Here is a 15,429-nt window from a genome sequence, read left to right as displayed (position 1 = left end):
GGGAATGAGACAGATTGTATAATTGTTATCTGCAGCTGGCTTAGCCCATAGTTACCAGAAGCTAAAACCCCCAATGTTTATATTGTAACACACTAAATGGTGGCCTTATTCATTCATTAAAGAAATACCTATTAGAAATAAAAAATGTGCTATACATTACCAAAGGCAAAGCTCATTCAAAGAATTCCAAGTGATTTAATATCCTTAGACGATAGGCCATCCTGGAGAGCAATCTATGGAAAAACAGCTACACAGATACACATGCATTTTTATCTCCCATGAAGAGCTGCTGGCGGGATTTAAGCAAAACAGAAACATAAGCCGATATGAATTTTTGAAAGACTAATAGTATGGATAAAGGAATTTATACAGTAAAACCTTCAGGTAAAAAGATAAGCAGGAATAGAATTCATATGGGTTTGGAGAGAAGAGGAAATTAGAGAAGTAGGAGGTAGAATCTGGGGACTGATTTGGGTATCAAAAGCAAAAGTGGTCTGATGAGAGGTACTAATCCCAAAGTGATCATTAAAATTAACAGGTTCTGAGTATTTGTTCCTTTCTAAGCTTTACTGTTTCAACTGTCTAAACATGCTAGTACATTTCCTTGACCTATATAACAAGAGCTCCTGTCATCTGCTGGGTACAGAGGATACTGGGCAAATAGGAACACAGATATGATCAGCAGCGCAGTATCTCAGACTTAGGGAATTACCTCCCGGAGTAGTGGTTCTTAATCAAAGCTGCACACAAAGGACAAGGGAGTATTTTAAGGAACACTGATAGTCAATCCCCACCCCTAGAGTTTCTGATGTAACTGGTCTGGGGTTCATCTTGAAATGTTGGGATTTTTAAATCAATGGTTCTCAAACTTCACTGTCCATCAGATTCACCTCTGAGATTTGTTCACGACTGCTGGGCCCACTCCAGGAGTTTCTGATTTAGCATACTTCTAGAGCTGGGCTGAGAGCATCTACTTCTAAGAAGAAATCTTTTCTAAGAAGATTTCAGGTGATGCTGTTGCTGTTGGTCTGGGGACTCTACTTTGAAATCCACTGTCCTAGAGAGACTTAAAAGTCTCAACAGAGTTAAAATTAAATAATTCTGTAGTTACTGTCCTATCAGAAATAAAAATTGCTTTGGTCAATATGAACATAGCATGATCAATTTTGAATTATTTATAAAAGTTTAAGTGATATAAGTCATAAATACAAAAAATAAAAAATAAAGACCCACTAAAGATATAGAAGGATCAACTAAAATAATACATTCAAGAGACTATAGTTGACAAGAAGCTGAATATAAGCTATCTTGGCAATTAAGAGTAAGTTGAGTAAACTTTCTTTAAAGGAGTGTCTATGGGTGAGGATTCAAGGTGAAATTTACTTTGAGATGTTGATGAACTATTTTAGACAAATGTAAGAAACAATTCTCAAAGATAGTGATGAAAAAAAGCTTATCAAGGTTGTTTCTGAGGCAAAGTATTTATGTATCTTAATTTCAAAATGATTTGAATATAGGCTTTCCCAGACTCTGTGCCTGTGACATCTGTAGTTTCCACCTGTACTTCTGTCCACAACGTGTTCTTTTGTTCTATCTAGATGAATTTAGGAGCTCGGATTATACATGGAAAAGAAGTGAAAAGGCACAAGCTTAAAAGATTAATTCAAAATTAAGAAATCCATGCCATATTTTCTGCCAATCAATAACCTCAAAGGGATTTTCATTTGCCAGCATGACTTTTGTTTAAACTAGTTTATAGATATTCAGAATTCAGAATTGTTAATGTCTTCTTAGATACGATCATTTTTAAACATGACAATGTTATGTGAATTCCTCTCAAAATAAATGTTATTTTACTAAACAATAGATTACTGTAGGAAAAATAAAGTACGCTGTAATTGTTCATGTCAACTCTAAAGGACCTATTCAACGCAAATGGCAAGTGATGTTATCTGTAGTATTTTACAGTGTTCGTTCAGAAAAGAGGCATTTCCTGTTATTTCTTGTGCAGCTTATCTGTATCCTAAAACATAACAACTATGGATGAAATCATTCCAATTCTAAAACAACTATATATTTGTGTGCATGCCATTTTGTTATATTGAAATTCCTAAAATATCTTGTTTTCTTTAAAACAAAACCTCAAAACTAACCTGTGAAAAAATGAATGGTTAAATATATTCTGTCATGAATTTAAGGTTGTATTTAAATGTAAACAGTCACTTGACCATTTGACTGACTACAAATAATGATCACTGACAAAGTAACTCAGCTATATGTGACACTTATTCACATATTTTTATTCTTTACTCTTTAGTCCGTCTTCATTATATTTTCCCAAGCTTATTATCCTGTTAATTGACTTTAACTTATATACTGTTGCAATACTACAAACTGAAAAATTCTGTAGCAAAAAAGTGAGAAATTTAAAATTTTTTTTTATATTGGAACAGAGTTGATCAACAATGTTGTTTTAGTTTCAGATGTACAGCAAAGTGATTCACTTACACATATAAATGTTTCCTTCCTTTTTAAAACGTTTTTCCCATTCAGGTTATTACGGAATATAGAGCAGAGTTCCCTGTATTATATGGTAGGTCCTTGTTGATTATCTATTTTCAATACTGTATATTAGTATGCACATATCAATCCCAAACTCCCAATCTACCCCCTACCCTTTCCCCTGGGAGAAAAACAGATAACAGACGGATAGATGAATGTGTATCTAAATGTGTGGCATACAGAGACAGATAAGAGACAAGTAATAGAAGAAAGAAGATAAGAAGGGGGGAGGGAGGGAAAAGGAAAGATGAAAAGAAAGAAGGAATTTTCATTAATAATTTTGGGTAATAAAATCTTGGGACTGGATTCAAGAAATGCTGTTTAAAAATTACAGTCAACCCTGAGTATCTGAAGGAGACTGGTTCCAGGAAGCCGAAGGTTACCAAAATCTGTGGATACTCCAGACCCTTATATATTAAATAAAGGAACTTATTTAAGTTAAGGAACACACAGCCTACACACACCTTCCCATATACTTTAAGTCATCTCCACGTTACTCACACAGTCCTCACCCTTGAACGATGTGGCAGTTGGGATGCCGGCCCTCAGAGCAGCCCTATAACTTTATGGTCGGCCCTTCCTGTCTGAAGTTCCTCCACATGTGAGGTCCTGCCTCTTTAGACTCAACAAACTTTTGATCGTGTGGTATATGACTGTATATATGAGAGTCTTCTTATTTTATTTATATTTTATCCTGAAAATTTGTCCATGAAAATTCCAGAGTCATTGACAAAACGATTCTAACACATACATAATATTTAATTAAAGACTAATATTGCAAAAATTGACCTTAGTTCCCACTCTGGTTACCCCTGAATTCTCTCTTATCCTTCCTCTGCACATTTTTCAAACATTTCCTACACTCATTGTATCTATCTCCTTGTTTCCTTTTGTCTTCTCAACCTACTGGAACAAGCCTTGTACTTCCAACTGGAAAACCAAAATGTAAACCAAAACCAACTTCCAACCAAAACGTTCCCATCAGTCAGCAGAGCATTCCAGTGCACGCTGCTCAGAGCCCACCCTACTTACTCTCCTGCCAGCCTTTGACTGCCAGTGGATACCTGTATCTTAACACACTCTCTTCTCTTGACCTCTGTGGCAACCCCATCTCCTAGCTCTCTGTCTAACTCAAAGGCCACTCCCTGGGCTCCTGTGTAGGCTCATCCTCCTCTTCTTGACTTTTTATGATAGCGTCCACCTGCACGCAGACTTTTCCATTCACACATAATACTTTCTCTGGAGGTGGTCACTTTCATCTCCTAGTGTTCTAATGATCACACACTGATGACTCACAAATGTCTATTCTCAGTCCAGGCTTCTCTTCTGGGATCTCATCTAGTATTCTCACTAATATTCAGCATTTCCACGTGGATGAATCACTGGTAACCAAAATCCCATGGATCCAACATGGAACTTGTAATCTTCCTGCATATACCAGGCCCTATTCAGCTTTCATGTTTTGCTGTATGTACCATCATCAATCCAATGGCAAAAGCCCAAACCTGAGATTTAGCTCTAAAACTTTCTTGTTGCTCATTCTTATGTCCAAGAAAACACAAAGTTCTATAAACTTTAACTTTTTTGAATGACTCCAGCTATTTCCATTTCTGTTTCTACCATCACGGTTCGACTTCCGTCCTACCTTGACTGAACTCTCATTATCGTATCCTGACTCTTATTTGCTCATGAACCCTTGCATTCCATTTTCAGCACTGTAGTAGGGCACTGATTTCAAAGCAGAAATCTAATGCTGTTATTGCATCACTGTGAATTCCTACAGGACATTACGGGATCTGGCTGAGAATTAAGTTAAAGCTGTCAGCTGGAGAGGTAATGAATTCATGCAGTTCAGGCAAACTGCGGGTGTAACACCTGCCTCGGTACAAAGGATTTGCTCTGCACATCGGCCAAGCTCAGAGAATACTGCAGGCAGGCTATCAGGGTAGTGAGAGTCAAGAGCTGATTTTCTTCCTTCGCTCCCATACCCCTCTTCTCTTTTCCTTTCCCTTTCCCTGTCTTGACTTCAAAGTATCAAAAACTGCAGCTAGCAAGACAGGGGCTGAGGAGCAGCAACATAGAGCAACTCCATCCACCCCTTTCCTGCCACTGGTAGTGAGACAGCAAGAGGACCAGTAGTGGAGAAAGGCTGCAATTTTAACAAAGACAGGAACTCTTTTTCACATATGATTATGAAACTGAATTAGAGTAATAAATTACAAAATTCAGACCGTTCCTATGTCTAGAAGAAACTAGAAGACTATTGTCTAACAGTGATCAGAAAACTCATTGAGACTGGGTTAATTTTCATGCAACTGCCAGCAATAAGTTTAAGCAGGTACTAGTGAAAAAAATAATAGGGATCTCTCATTATACACTGTGAATCTTTCTTGTTCAGTGCACTAGTCTGGGTAAAGAAAACATGCAGAACTTTGTAATTTAATGACCAGTGAGAATGAGAAATCTAGGGCTTTGAGCATGAAATTCAAGCTCTTATCTTAAGAGCAATAGGACAACCTTGAGATAGGAGCCTTGAGACAGACAGCAAAGCAGAGAGACAGAGCGGCTCTGACCTTGGAGGAAGTGCAGCCACCACACTGAGCCCAGTACTTCTCACCTACAGACTCATATTACATCAGAAAAAAACAGATCTCTGCCACTTTTTAAGTAGATTGAATAAATGTACCAGTATTCCCAGGACAATTGAGATTTATGTCTACTGTTACAGTGTAATTATTATCAGAGCCCCTTTTCACTCTCAAAAAGATCTTTTTTTGAATGAAATATAACATACACAAGACAGATTTAAAATATATGAAAAAAATTGATGCAACTGCAAAGGAGAAATGGACAAACCCATCTGGAAGTACTAGAGCTACTCTCTCAATAACTGATAGAACATGTAGACCAAAAATCAGAAGTCATATAGAACAACTGAACAACACTATCAATCAACTGGACTGAATTGACATTTATAGAAAATTCCACCCTACCACAAAAATTATATATGTATTCTTTTCAAGTGTATACAGAACATTTACCTAAGTAGATCACATTCTGAGCCAGAGAAACAAGGCTTAATAAATTTAAAAAGATTCAAGTCATAGTATGTTCTCTGTTCATAATGTAAATCAGATATAATAGAACGTACTCTAAAACATTGGAAAATATTTGGAACTTATAAAACACAATTATAAATAACATGTGTCAAAGAAGAAATCAAAAGACAAATTAGAAAGTAACTTTCACTGTATGAAAATTAAAGCACTACCTATTAAAATTTGTGGTAGATGGCTAACATAGTACTTAGAAAATTATAGTACTAAAATTTTATATTATGAAAGACAAAATATCTCAAATCAAGGACATATTTTACCTTAGGAAATTTTTTTAAAAATGCATTAAACCCAACATATTATGGAATAAAATAATGAAGAGTAGTTATCTATAGAATAGAATACAAAAAATTGAGAGAAATCAATGAAATAAAAGGTTGGTTCTCTGAAACAATCAATGAAATTGATTAGCCTCTAGCCAGCCTGATCAGGAAAAAGAAAAGCATAAGCTATTAATATCAGTAATGAATCCATCATGATAGACCATACATATTTAAAAAGGAAAAATATGACATGAAAAATGTTATGTCAGTGAATGTGTGACAACTTAAGTGAAATGAAAGAAATCCTTGAATGGTAAAAACTACCAAAACTCACTCAAAAAGAAATCAATAATCTGAACAGACCTACATCTACTAAATAAATTGAATTTATAGTTAAAAATCTTACCACAAAGAACACTTAAGGTCCAGATGCTTGAACTTTGAATTCTACCAAACATTAAAGAAAGAAAAAAAAGTGCAAATTCTACACAAACTCTTGAAATTATTCCAGCAGCAAAAAGTGAGTTTAACACCTAAAAACTAATCAGTGTTACTCACCATATTAAGCAGCTAAAAAAGAAAAACCATATTGATCATCTCATGAGAGCTTTGTCCTCTTGTCACACTAAGATCTGAATATGAATGTTTGTAAAAACTTAGCTTGTAACAGCCAAAAACTGGAACACAAATGTTCATCAGCAGGTGAAGGGACAAAGGAGTGCTGTCTCTGTCTACACCACAGAATACTAATCAGCAATGAAAGGAGTGAACTTTACATGTATTCAACAACATGGATGAATCTCAAAATAACCAAATGCTGAGATCAGACCCCAGAGTACATACTGCATGGTTTCCATTATGTGCATAGTTTAGATGTGCCATTTGTAGTATGTTACTTATATTTCAAAAAATCTGTCAAAATAATAAATGAATCAATCAATCAATCAATAGACGAATAGATAAATAAGTTTTTGTTTCAAATTACTTGCTCACTTTTAATTACATTCAACACACCACTGCACTAATGCTACAAGGAAGAAAATGATGAGTGAGATTCAGTTCCTACATTCAAACTGGTTACAGTTAAACACAAGGACTAAGTAAGACAGGGGAAAATATAATTTTTATCAGATTATGATTTGGAGAAGAAAGCGGAGAATAATGATGGGAAGGAGGAGGAGGAGCAAAGAAGAAAGACAATGAGAAGAAACAACTGTGCTTTTGTTAATCAGAGAAATAAAAGACATACTCATTGTTCAAGCATTTATGAAATGTTTATAATAGCCCAGGCCATATGCTAATCAGTGAGAAAATACCCCTAAGAAGTAAGCACACAAAAAGATAAACATGCTTGTAGGTGATGAGATACAAAAGTAAAGATTTATATTTGAGTGCTCAGATACAAAAGGAGAAAAGAATTCATTGATAGATTAGAAAGGAACATTTGACCATGACCTTAACAAAAGTATTTCAATGAACATCAAGATTGGAAAGAATTGTTCCTACCATAGAAATAGCATTAACAAAATTCCCAGATATGAGATAGTTTATCTATTGTGATTGGCGAATAAAAATTCTTAAAGCAGTGTTGGAAAATAGGACACATAAAAGGAAATTAACTGGAAATAAACCTTGAAAGGTGGGGCAGTGATAATATTGTGAAAGAAACTGCCTCCCACAGGAAGCAGTTTAAAACCAATTATATAAGAACATGGATATTTTAAAACAGTAGCAGACCAACAATTGTTCTAATCAGTTAAGAGATAGGTCCCAATAATTTGCTAATTATAATGATTACATCACTCATGCTTATAAACTATATGTTTTTAAAAAGTTGATCAAAATGTTCTCTATCATAACATCATACTCAATAACTGATTTTCCAATATTCGCTTGTGAGTGTGAAAGTAGGATATATACAATCACAATTGACGAGAGGTGGAATTTCAAAAATCCTTTAATAAGCATAGAAAACTGTCAAAAAAGTGAATTATAAAACATGTATATTATGGCAGAAAAATTATATATGTATATATACATAGAAACAGAAGAATCATTGATATAAACAATAGGAGGTATTTCAAATCATATGAAAAGCTCTAGAATGCATGAAGACAGGATGAATAGATGGAATGAATACAAGAAAAGTTAACACATATGAAAATAAAGATAAAATGTCAATATCTATAGGCACTAAGTTCTAGAAAAATACAAGGAGACAATATATCAGTTTGCATAAGGTATTTGAAGACATGTGACCCATAATTTCATAGATATATCACACACAATACTTTGGCCATCTGATGCAAAGAGCCAACTCATTGAAAAAGACCCTGATGCTGGGTAAGACTGAAGGCAGGAGGAGAAGGGGACAACAGAGGATGAGATGGTTGGATGGCATCACCAACTCAACAGACATGAATTTGAGCAAGCTCCAGGAGATGGTGAAGGACAAAGAAATCTGGTGTGCCGCAGTCCATGGGGTCGAAAAGAGTTGGACACGATTAAGTGACTGAATAACAACAACAATCACACACAAACACACATAAGCAAACATGAACTCAGACTGAAAGATCCCAAAGTGTGCAAAGAAATGATAAATAAATCACAATGGACATATTATTACAAAATTCCAGTCACATCAACCCCATGAACAGTATGAAAAGGCAAAAAGATATGACACTAAAAGATGAACTCCCCAGGTCAGTAGGTGCCCACTCTGCTACTGAAGAGTGGAGAAATAGCTCCAGAAAGAATGAAGAGATGGAGCCAAAGCTAAAACAACACCTATTGTGGATGTGACCGGTAATGGAAGTAAAGTCCGATACTGTGAAGAACAATGCTGCGTAGGAACCTGGAATGTTAGGTCCATTAATCAATGTAAACTGGAAATAGTCAAACAGGAGATGGCAAGAGTGAACATCCACATTTTAGGAATCAGTGAACTAAAATGAACCGGAATGGGTGAATTTAATTTAGATGACCATTGTATCTACTACTGTGGGCAAGACTCCCTTAGAAGAAATGGAGTAGGCCTCATAGTCAACAAGAGAGTCTGAAATGCAGTACTTGGGTGCAATCTCAAAAATGACAGAATGATCTCTGTTCATTTCCAAGGCAAACCATTCAATATCATGGTAATTCAAGTCTATGCCCAATGTCTACACATGGACATCACTAGATGGTCACTACTGAAATCAGACTGATTATATTCTTTGCAGCCAAAGATGGAGAAGCCCGATATAGTTAGCAAAAAGAAAACCGGGGGCTGACTATGGCTCAGATCATGAACTCCTTCTTGCCAAATTCAGAATTAAATTGAAGAAAGAAGGGAAAACCACTAGACCATTCAGGTATGACCAAATCAAATCCCTTATGATTATACAGTGGAAGTGAGAAATAGATTCAAGGGAATAGATCTGATAGACAGAGTACCTGAAAAACTATGGACAGAGGTTTGTGACACTGTACAGGAGGCAGTGATCAAGACCATCCCCAAGAAAAAGAAAAGTAAAAAGGCAAAATGGTTGTCTGAGGAGGCCTTAGAAATAGCTGAGAAGAGAAGATAAGGTAAAGGCAAAGAAGAAAAGGAAAGATATATCCATCTGAATGCAGAGTTCCAAAGAATAGCAAGAGGAGATAAGAAAGCCTTCCTCAGTGATCAGTGCAAAGAAGTAGAGGAAAACAACGGAATGGGAAAGTCTAGAGATCTCTTCAAGGAAATTAGAGATGCCAAGGGAACATTTCATGCAAAGATGGGCTCAATAAAGGACAGAAATGGTATGGACCTAACAGAAGCAGAAGATATGAAGAAGAGGTGGCAAGAATACACGGAAGAACTGTACAAAAAAGTTCCTCATGACCCAGATAACCACCATGGTGTGATCACTCACCTAGAGCCAGACATCCTGGAGGCTCAAGTCAAGTGGGCCTTAGGAAGCATGACTAAGAACAAAGCTAGTGGAGGTAATGGAATTCCAGCTGAGCTATTTCAAATCCTAAAAGATGATGCTGTGAAAGTGCTGCACTCAATATGCCAGCAAATTTGGAAAACTCAACAGTGGCCACAGGACTGGAAAAGGTCAGTTTTCATTCCAATCCCAAGGAAACGCAATGCCAAAGAATACTCAAACTACTGCACAACTGCACTCATCTCACATGCTAGCAAAGTAGCGCTCAAAATTCTCCAAGCCAGGTTTCAACAGTATATGAACTGAGAACTTCCAGATGTTCAAGTTGGATTTAGAGAAGGCAGAGGAACCAGAGATCATATTGCCAGCAACTATTGGAAAAATAGAAAAAGCAAGAGAGCTCCAGAAAAAACATCTACTTCTGCTTTATTGACTATGCTAAAGCCTTTGACTGTGTGGATCACACAAACTGTGGAAAATTCTGAAAGAGATGGGAATACCAGACCACCTGAGCTGCCTCCTGAGAAATCTGTATGCAGGTCAAGAAGCAACAGTTAGAACCAAACATGGGAGAACAGAATGGTTTCAAATTGGGGAAGGAGCATGTCAAGGCTATATATTGTCACCCTGCTTATTTAACTTATATGAAGAGTACATTATATGAAATGCTGGGCTGGATGAAGCATAAGCTGGAATCAAGACTGCTGGGAGAAATATCAGTAACCTTAGATATGCAGATGACACGACCCTCATGGCAGAAAGTGAAGAAGAACTAAAGAACCTGTTGTTGAATGTTAAAGAGGAGAGTGAAAAAGCTGGCTTAAAACTCAACATTCAAAAAGCAAAGATCATGGCATCCAGCCCCATCACTTCATGGCAAACAGATGAGGAAACAATGGAAACAGTGACAGACTTTATTTTCTTGGGCTCCAAAATCACTGCAGATGGTGGCTGCAGCCATGAAATTAAAAGACGCTTGCCCCTTGGAAGAAAAGCTATGACCAATCTAGAGAGCACATTAAGCAGAGACATTACTTTGCTGACAAGGGCCTATTTATTCAAAGGTATGGTTTTTCCAGTAGTCATGTATGGATGTGAGAGTTGGACTATATATAAAGAAAGCTGAGCACCGAAGAAATGATGTTTTTGAACTGTGGTGTTAGAGAAGACTCTTGAGAGTCTCCCTTGGACTGCAAGGCGATCAAACCAGTCCATCCTAAAGGAAATCAGTCCTGAATATTCATTGGAAGGACTGATGCTGAAGCTGAAGCTTCAATACTTTGACCACCTGATGCGAAGAATTTAGACTCATTGGATAAGACCCTGATGATGGGAAAGATTGAAGGTGGGAAGAGAAAGGGATGACAGAGGATGAGATAGTTGGATGGCATCACCAACTCGATTGACATGAGTTTGAGTAAGCTGCAGGAACTGATGATGGACAGGGAAGCCTGGTGTGCTCAGCCCATGGACTTGCAGAGTCAGACTCAACTGAGCGACGAACTGAACTGAACTAAGTTACATCAAAGACAAAGGAAGCATTTTAAAAGTTTACAACAATAAATGGCAGATCATGTTACCAGTCAAAACATCATAACAACATTATTTAGGAGGCAGTAGGATGTAGTGCTGGATATCCTAGATGCTAGAGCCACAGGTCTTTGAATCCAGGGTCTGGCCAACACTAGCTCTAGCTCTAAAAGTAGACAAGATATATAACTTCTCCAGTTTCCTCATTTATATAAATATCATAATAATAATTTCTATGTAATAAGATTATTAGAAGTGCTAAATATACTAAAATATGTGAAACACATAAAAATACAGTCAGGCATGTTAGTAGGCATTTTATAGCTATTAAAAAATTATTATTCTAAGACTTCTTGGTAGCAATATTTGATGGAGGAATACCACAGAAGAACATTTTCAAATTGCTTAAGAAACAATGGTCCTTGTTAGAATTTTATATCTATTTTAACAATCATTTAAACACATGAGTGGAAGAACAGAAAAAAATATAATATAAAAAGAAATCAAGATAAATATATCAGACATGACACTAATAATTTATACATTAATTTGTAACTGTTATTCATGCTCCATCCAAAATTTAGTGAGGGATTATTAAATGCCAGCTATTATTAAGTTCTTTATGCATACGTGCATGCTAAGTTGCTTCAGTCATGTCCGACTCATCTCATGTCTACTGCATTGCTCGGTGGGGTCCTTATCATTAGTGCCACCTGGGAAGCCCCTCTTTATCTAAGTATTAACTAATATATTCTTCATATTAGCCCCACGTGGAAAAGAGAGATTCACCAAGGGTCACTCAGGGTAGACTGACAGGCAGTCAAGGGTCACCTCCACAGTAAGCCTTCTGTGTAAGATCTGTAAACGTGGGGCAGGTCTTAAATATAAACCATCTGTTCCTGGTTCCCTTTCTGAGTCTTTCTTCCATGAAAGTTTGTTTATAGATGTTATCTCTGAGAAACAGTCCCTGGGCGTGCTTTCAATGTAGGCAGAAACCTCTCTTTCTAAGGAGTTTTTAATTTTGGTTACCTTGTGCTATAGTGTTCTCTTTCACACAAAAAGCCAATTTGTGGTTGAGTATAATTATGGATAAAACCAAATACTTCCTAACAAAAGATTGCCACTAGCTGGCTAGCCCTCACAGGGAAATGTGTGCAAAGCACAGGGCTTTAATAACTAATAAGGACCTAACGTATAGCACCAGGAACTCTACTCAATACTCTGTAATGGCCTAAATGGGAAAAGAAAGTTCAAAAGAGTAAATATATGTATAACTGATTCACTTTGCCATCCAGTAGAAACTAACACAACATTGTAAATCAACTATGTTGTTGCTTAGTCGCTTAGTCATGTCCAACTCTTTGCAACCCCATGGACTGTAGCCTGCCAGGCTTCTCTGTTCATGGGATTTCCTAGGAAAGAATACTGGAGCAGGTTGCCATTTCCTTCACCAGGGAATCTTCCTGACCTAGGGATCAAACTCAGGTCTCCTGCATTACAAGTAGATTCTTTACTGTTGAGCCACCAGAAGAAAATTTTTAAAAGCATAGAATTTTATTGTTTTATTTGTTTGGGACAAAACCTGCACACACATTCTCCAGTATGTGAGTCATAGCAAGGAAGGACTAAAGAGAGAGGAAATAATATTAAAGTTAGAGACTCTGATATTCCACCGGTCATCCACATTGCAGGCAGATTCTTTACCATCTGAGCCACCAGGGAAACCCTAAGAAATAACAACGGCTGGTTAACTATGCAGAACCTTAAGGCTACAGTCATGTAAGAAAATAGCTAAAGAAAAACAGGTTAAGAAAGAAAGCAAGCAGGGCCACAGTCATCTAATTCTAATTCTGTAGGTCTTGGGTGGAAGCTGGTTGTGTCTTGCAAACTCCACCTTGACACAAAGCTCGCTGGTGGAAGTTCTTTCCATCCAAAGACCACCTGTCTCTAAAAAATTTTTAAGAATTTCTCATTTTAAATGCCCTAAAGGTATGTCAATTCTGTTGTCAGTGGGTTAAACCCCGTGTCTTTTTTAGCTGGGACACACGAATCTAGGTTTTCACTTTCTCAAGTTTATCTACTATTCTAGCAGTCAAAATTACCTGAGAGTTCCCTTCCATTGTGGGTCCTAGGCCTTTTTTTTTTTCTCCCCATGGTGTCTTTTCCAGATGACAAAGTCTCTGTTTCTTAGGGCATGTAGAAGCTACTTCAAGAATAGAAAGGAAATGCAACTCATACCTGATGGTGATAAAACTAGTTTTACTGCAGGAACTCCTTACAGAGTTTTGTCACATCTGCAAGGTAGAGCCCCAAAACTGGGGGAGAAATACACAACCGTAAAGAAAAATCTGTGACGTGCTTTTATGATGAGAGTCAATGAGTCCTCATTTGAGCTTAAAAACACAACTGACTTTCTCTGCTTTTCATGAGGATTGGAACTGACAAGGACGATATGACTTCTGAGTAAACATCAAGGATGCACAGAGTCCTCCAGGAACTATCCCAGGACAATGAGCGCCTCTGTTCGTGGAAAGGGAGGTTGAAATTCTCCAGGTTGGAAACACAAAGACATGCAACTTTTTCCTACCATCAGAACCAGACTGTCCTGCTGCTCACTCCTAACTACACCAACTGGCTAGCTGTATTTCACTGTGCACATTGTTCGATGAACCCAGGACAGACAAGCAAGCAAATTGGAATAAGATGCAGAGAGCAGTAAGAAAGCAAACATTCTTTATGTGCAGCAGCAAGGCAGACATGCTTTACTCTCTAATGGCTGACACAGCAACAATGATGACTATGCAACTCAACTCAACCCATCTCGACTGGGCTGGACTCAACCCCCTCCGCCCCCCTCCAAGAACTTTTCAGGTGATGCTTATATAGGGGATTGTGTGTGTGCAGTGATATAAATGATCTCAGGTGTTACATAACCATTATTTACAAAACATGAGGCAAGAGCGATAGGCCGTGGGGCGAGAGAGCCTGACCATCGCCACCTTGGCTTATTTGCTCTTTCCCTCAACCTACCTTTGCAGCAAACAAAATTTTGTTCCACCTTGAAAATGAGCATGTATTGAGTAGGACATTCAAACCCCATAACTAATTGTACTTGCAGAACCTACATGTAGATGTTTGAAGGTATTCTGAGACTTGAGTTCCTGTTCCTGGCCACATCTTTACAGTTTTCCCACAGTTAATCTGGTGTGGGTGAGACATGCAAAGCAGTACCAGCCTCAGCAACCTCAGGGCAGTTTTCTCAACAATGCTCATAAAGCATAGTGTTCGGTCTGTCCTCCTTGGGGTGGAGCACAGGGTCTGAACATGAACTTCCTGCTATCAACCAACAACAGGAAATAATGAAGAGTAGTGACAAAAGCAATGCTGCTAGTAATAGGCAGCTTTCCCCCAGGGATACACTGTTTTCAAATTTGATCAAAGAATCAAAGCATTCCTGAAAAGGGATCTTAAGGGATACAATACACTTAGCATCTGGAAGCCTAATGAAGAAAATTGGAACTGAGATTCACTGTGAGACTTACCCCATCACCGAAGGCCTCAATTGTTTTCCCTGTTTCTGAATTAAAGGTCCTGGGCTTCAGCAGCCAGGGAAGTATCAATAGGATCTTGGTAGGACATCCAGGTTGTTGAACTTCTCAAAATAACATCAGCAAACCTTTAAACAAACAAAAGTTACATTTCATTTAGTAGAACTTACAGCAGTAGGAGAGAATACTATCTGACAGAACCTAAAAGGGTGTCTCAAGAGAGTTAAGTCAGAAACAGAATAATTGTAGTCTTTGGGGACTCAAGTAGGATAAAGTAGGTCTGCAAAAGCAGAGAGCTAAGTAGGGCTGGGCAAAGTCCATGAGGCAGTAGTTTAGGGTTGGCTGACATAGGGGAGTGAGGGTCTTGATAAGCAAACTGTTATTGATAAGCAGGCTGTTTGGCAGCGTGAGATTACTGTCTTCAATATATAGATTTGTGGGCATTTGGTGAAGCAAGAGTGGACTTAATTATTAGTTTACAATCTTATCTTTTCCAGGC

The 15,429-nt window shown here is 37.5% G+C and overlaps 1 protein-coding gene across 1 annotated transcript in view; it reads right to left on the bottom strand.

The window, feature by feature from the left end:
- LOC122432292 (translation initiation factor IF-2-like) overlaps window positions 1-15,429 on the bottom strand; it is a 272,066-nt gene that overhangs the window by 253,029 nt on the left and 3,608 nt on the right. The window contains exon 4 of the mRNA XM_043454090.1: window positions 14,925-15,058. The gene's annotated coding sequence lies outside the window, so the exon portion shown is untranslated. The remainder of the gene's footprint in view (window positions 1-14,924; window positions 15,059-15,429) is intronic.

The sequence above is a fragment of the Cervus canadensis genome, chromosome 31, assembly GCF_019320065.1.
Source record: "Cervus canadensis isolate Bull #8, Minnesota chromosome 31, ASM1932006v1, whole genome shotgun sequence".
NCBI lineage: Eukaryota > Metazoa > Chordata > Mammalia > Artiodactyla > Cervidae > Cervus > Cervus canadensis.
The sequence above is the reverse complement of the archived record's forward strand: the minus strand, read 5'-3'. Positions and strand labels throughout refer to the sequence as shown.